This window comes from Nesoenas mayeri (genome assembly GCF_963082525.1).
Source record: "Nesoenas mayeri genome assembly, chromosome: 5".
In the NCBI taxonomy this organism is placed as follows: domain Eukaryota; kingdom Metazoa; phylum Chordata; class Aves; order Columbiformes; family Columbidae; genus Nesoenas; species Nesoenas mayeri.
Window position 1 is genome coordinate 48,253,213 of NC_137548.1, and position 6,000 is coordinate 48,259,212.

A 6,000-nucleotide genomic window follows, 5' to 3' on the forward strand; every position below is an offset into this window, starting at 1 on the left:
GTTAAGAGTTTCTTAGCATTCAGTAGTTTCCACCTACTTTTGAATTTGAAAACTGCTGTTAATAGGGCAATTAGTACTGGAGGTCATCCCTTGTAATTTATTTATTGCTTTCCTGTGCAGTAAGACTTAATGTGTTATGCCTTTGCACTTTTATTGTTTTCACCAGCAATAGGACAGGTTGAAGATGCTTAAACCAAAAGGTTTAAGGCTACAAGCAAAGCATATTGCTCTTTATCTTACTTGCTTGTCTCCTCCTGCCAGGAGATTATGCTTGCTGACAAACTGCATGGCAACAACAGCAACAAAAATTCTGAGTTAAATGTGAAAAATAAGATGTGTTTCATTCCTTTGCTGGGAGAAACATGTGCCAGTGAATGTGTGGTACTCCCACACTGACAGAAGGAGAGTCATAGAATCATTTTGGTTGGAAGAGACTCTCAGGATCATTGAGTTCAACCACAACCTAAATCTAAAACTAAAATTAGGAAATTAGGTGACATTTTTTGAGAAGGGTAAACTTGCAGAAAGTCAATATGTGTTTCTTCCTAGCACTATCAACACAGCATGAAATCACAAGGGAATATAATGTTTCATTGGAACCAGACCTGTTGTGCCAGGTGTACTCCTCTCCCCCACCTTCAACAACTCCAGAAATTTATTGACTGGTAAACCTTGCATGTTGCCTATGCTCACATACACGCCTTAGTTGACAGACAGGGCCCTTAGCCAATGAAATACCTTGGTCCAGAGAAGTTTCTAGACCACTGATCATATATGACTACAGATCAGATTCAACCTAGGGTATAAGTGTAGTCTTGCAGGGGGCCACTTTGAGCCAGTTCCACCGCATTCATGAAGCAGCAGGTCTTCAGCTGGGGGCTCACCCCCATAGGCTGGGATACCACGTAAGGAAACTCCTCAAGGCTGAGAGCACACATATTATAGGTAAGTGATGATGCATTTTGAATCCTCCTTCCAAAGTTTAGGGATCGCCTGAGTTGGTTGTGAAGGAATTAAATTCCACCTCCTATTCTCAGAGGGTTGTGATCAATGGTGCAGAGTCTGGCTGAAGGCCTGTAGTTAGGGCGGTTCCCCAGTGATCAGTATTAGGTCAAGTCCTGATCAACCTGTTCGTCAATGACCTGCATGAAGAGACTGGGTGCACCTTCAGCAGTTTTGCTGATGATACCAAACTGGGTGGAAGGGTTGACTCACCAGAAGACTGTGCTGCCAGTCAGCGAGACCTGGACAGACTGGAGGACTCAGCAGAGAAGAACCTAACGAAGTTCAACAATCACAGAATCACAAAATGTTAGAGATTGGAAGGGACCTTGAAAGATCATCTGATCCAATCCCCCCGCCAGAGCAGGAATGAGGTTACACAGGAATGCATCCAGTTGGGTTTTGAATGTCTCCATAGAAGGGGACTCCACAACCCCCCTGGGCAGCCTGTTCCAGTGTTCTGTCACCCTCACCGTGAAGAAGTTTCTTCTCATATTTCAGTGAAACCTCCTGTGTTCCAGTTTGCACCCATTGCCCCTTGTGTTATCATTGGTTGTCACAAAGAAGAGCCTGGCACCATCCTCGTGACACTCACCCTTCACATACTTATAAACATTAATGAGGTCACCCCTCAGCCTCCTCCAAGCTAAAGAGACCCAGCTCCCTCAGCCTTTCCTCATAAGGGAGATGCTCCCCTCCCTTAATCATCTTTGTTACCCTATGCTGGACACTCTCCAGCAGTTCCCTGTCCTTCCTGAACTAGGGGCCCAGAACTGGACACAATATTCCAGATGTGGTCTCACCAGGGCAGAGTAGAGGGGGAGGAGAACCTCTCACGACCTACTAACCACACACCTTCTAATACACCCCAGGATGCCACTGGCCTTCCTGGCCACAAGGACACAGTGCTGGCTCATGGTCATCCTGCTGTCCACCAGGACCCCTAGATCCCTTTCCCTTACGCTGCTCTCTAACAGGTCATACCCCAACTTATACTGGAACCTGGAGCTGATCTTGCCCAGATGCAAGACTCTACAGTTTCCCTTGTTATATTTCATTACATTTTTCCTGCCCAACTCTCCAGCCTGTCCAGGTCTTGCTGGATGGCAGCACAGCCTTCTGGCATGTCAGCCACTCCTCCCAGTTTGGTGTTATCAGCAAACCTGCTGACAGTGCACTCTATTCCCTCATTCAAGTCGCTGATGAATATATTGAATACTATTGGTCCCAGTAGCAACCCTTGAGGGACTCCACTAGATACAGGCCTCCAACTAGACTCTGCCCCATTGACTGCAACTCTCTGGCTTCTTTCCTTCAGCGAGTTCACAGTCCACCTCAATATCCGATCGTCCCCTTGGTGAAGCCATGTTGACTGCCCTTAGTGACTCTCTTATTCTTGATATGCCTTGAGATGGCACCAAGGATAAGTTGTTCCATCACCTTCCCAGGGATGGAGGTGAGGCTGACCGGTCTATAGTTACCTGGGTCCTCCTTCTTGACCTTTTTGAAGACTGGAGCGACATTTGTTTTCCTCCAGTCCTCAGGTATCTCTCCTGTTTCCTAAGACTTGGCAAAGATGATGGAGAGCAGCTTAGCAATGACCTCAGCCAGCTCCCTCAGCACCCGCAGCTGCATCCCATCTGGAATTTATGGATATCCAGATTGCTTAATTGGTCCCTCACCCAGTCTTTATCAACTGAGGCAAACTCCTCCATTGTCTTGCCTTCCTCTGGGGCCTCAGGGGCATGGGGCTCCTCAGGAAAGCTTCTGGCAGTGTAGACAGAGACAAAGAAGGCATTAAGTAACTCTGCCTTCTCTGTATCTTCTGTCACCAGGGCACCCATCTCATTGATCAGTGGGTCTACATTGATTGCCTCTAGTGTTAGTTTTATCTGCCATGTATTTGAAAAAGCTCTTTCTGTTGTCCTTGACCCCTCTCGTCAGGTTTAGTTCTAAGGAGGCCTTAGCTTTCCTAGTTGCTTCCCCGCATCCTCTGACAATGGCCTTATATTCTTCCCAAGTGGCCAGCCCCTTCTTTCATGATCTGTAAACTCTACTCTTCCACTTGAGCTTACCCAGCAGCTCCCTGTTTAACCACATAGGTCTCCTGGCTCCCTTCCTTGACTTCCTACATGTCAGAATGCTCTGATCTTGAGCTTAGAAGAAGCAGTCCCTGAATACTAACCAACTATCTTGGGCCCCTTTACTTTGAAGCATCCTTGCCCATGGGATTTCCCCTAGCAATTGCTTGAAAAGGGCAAGTATAGGGTCCTGCACCTGGGCAGGAATAATCCCAGGCACCAGTACAGGTTAGGAGTTGACCTGCTGGAAAGCAGTATTGCAGAGAAGGACTTGGGAGTTCTGGTTGACAACAGGTTGACCATGAGTCAACAATGTGCCCTTGTGGCCAAGAAGGCCAACAGTATCACGTGGTACATTAAGAAGAGTGTGACCAGCAGGTTGAGGGAGGTTCTCCTTCCCCTCTACTCTGCCCTGGTTAGGCCACATCTGGAGTACTGTGTCCAGTTCTGGGGTTCTCAGTTAAACAAGGACAAGGAATTACTAGAGGAAGTCCAGCAGAGAGCTACAAAGATGATTAGAGGCCTAGATCATCCTTCATATGAGGAGAGACAGAGAGAGCTGAGTTTGTTCAGCCTGGAGAGGCTGAGAGGGGATCTTATCAATGGTTACAAATATCTTAAGGGTAGATGTCAAGAGGATGGGACCAGACTCCTTTCAGTGGTGCCCAACAATAGGATGAGGGCCAATGGGCACAGACTGAAATGTAGGAGGTTCCATCCAAACATGAGGAGAAACTTCTTTACAGTGAGCGTGCCAGAGCACTGGAACAGGCTGCCCAGAGAGGTTGTGGAGTCTCCTTCTCTAGAGAGATTCAAAACCTGCCTGGACACATGCCTGTGTGATCCGCTGTAGGTGAACCTCCTTTAGCAGGTGGGTTGGACTAGATGATCTCCAGAGGTCCCTTCCAACCCTAACCATTCTGTGATTCTGTGAACCTGTAGTTTACTAAGTGTTTGTCAGAGAGTAAAGTGATTTTGATTACGAACAAATTCTTGGTTTATCAGTGGTTAAACAATTTTGGTCAGAAAAATATAAATTACCCTTGGAGTTTGCTGTCTGCCTAGTTTGATTTTTGGTGTGCCTCCGCAACACTTGCCCAGTCAGAGCTCTTACATGGATATGTTAAATGAGAGTCTCTACACTCTAATGGTAAGAGAAATTTCCTCCTAAACCAGAAGTCATGAAGGTCTGTGAGCTTGTTCTTTTCTCAGTTATGACACTGTAACTACATTGCTCTCCATAGCATTATTGTTCTCCACTGCTACAACTGAGAGGGAAGAAGTGACCCTAAGCTTTTTTTTCTCTGTCTGGGATTTGTCCACTAGAGAACTAGGTAGTCCACACAGATCTGCAAAAGTCTGTGTTAATTCCAGCTCTAACCCTCATTCTCCTCCTTTTACTAAAGATCAGCCATGCCTAGTATTTACTGATCCTCTAAGTCCTCAGTGTTAAATCCCATCCCCATTTGGCTTCAAATCACTCAGAGATCTGGGAACAAGTAGCTGAACATTTCTGGGATTTGGCAGCTACAATATTTCATGGGCTGTATGTGATACAAAAGTACATTCTTGAAGAGAAACTTGGAGCATTTCATGGAATGAAAATCACAGGAGGAGGTTGCTACAGCTGTGCATGCACAGCAGAATTCAATCCCCGTTCTTTTTTATGGTCATGATGCTCTTCAAAGAAAACAGAAGCAAGAAAACAGCCAGGCTTCTCTCCTTCCCAGGATTCAAATTTTAGCATAGTCCTTTAGAGAAAGAGGAATTAGGTGTAGCATTTGGTTCTACTTCTGGACCTCAATGATGTTTGAAACCTATATTCAATTCTGGGTAATCTCTAAATGCAAACATAATGTTTTATTTCTATTGTGATATGACATATTCACACATACAAGTGAGCAGTCATATCAACATATCCAAGCATCTGTACCGTTACTAGTATTTGCAGGAATTATAAATCATCTTGTCCATCCTGTCTGGCAGGCCAACTCACAGTAGTTCATACTTACTGCCTGAGCAGCACAGGAGTTAACATCTAATGCCAGTTATGAGAAAAAATAGGGGATGAATCTTTGAAAAAAAGTGTGAGCTGGAATCTCTAATCTCTTGGATAGCTAGGATGTATTTTTAAGATGCAAAACTATTTTAAACATCTCTTTCTAAACAGGTGAGGATCTATGCCATCTGTTGGAGAAAGGGTGTGAAACAGCACAACATGGATAGCAGCACATCTTCAGTCCTAGGAAAAGAGCTATGCATTCTGGAAAGCCCATAAAGATATTGCTATGAAAAGAAGGGAGCAAAACAGTCTCTGTATTCTTACTCACTCCAATGGGTTTATACTTGACCCTTTGTATGCTTTTAGAGTTTGCAATGCATTAGATTACTCCCCAAAGCCAAGATGCTTAGCTGAAAAAGATCACTGTAAGGAAATAGCAAAGGACATAGCAAAGTACATGCTTTTGTCAGGCATACCTTCAGTGACCTTCAGTGACTTTAATGGAATCACCCTGGTATCCCGTTTCTGTTGAAAACCTAGGTCCATGGTAAGATCACAAGAAAAAAATGTGTATTTGATTAGTACTAGGGAATGCATACTAAGCTGCATCCTGTCATTTTTAAGGATCGGTACTGGAATCAGCTTGGGTTGCAGGAAAGCTGTCTTGGTGGAGTGGAAGTGGTGGGCAAGGTCAGTCAGCCTTTGCTCAGCTATGCATCCCCTGCAACCTTGCAGCTTATCATGGCAGGGAGCTTCCCACATGGCTGCTGGCTTTCTGTGCCAGCTCCTTGGTGCACAGGGAACAGGCTATGGCAGACATGTTTCCTCCATGTGACATGGGACATCAGGTTGGTTAGACTTAGATATAAAGACAGCACTGAGATTGGCATGCAAAACCTCTACTGGGGGAAAATG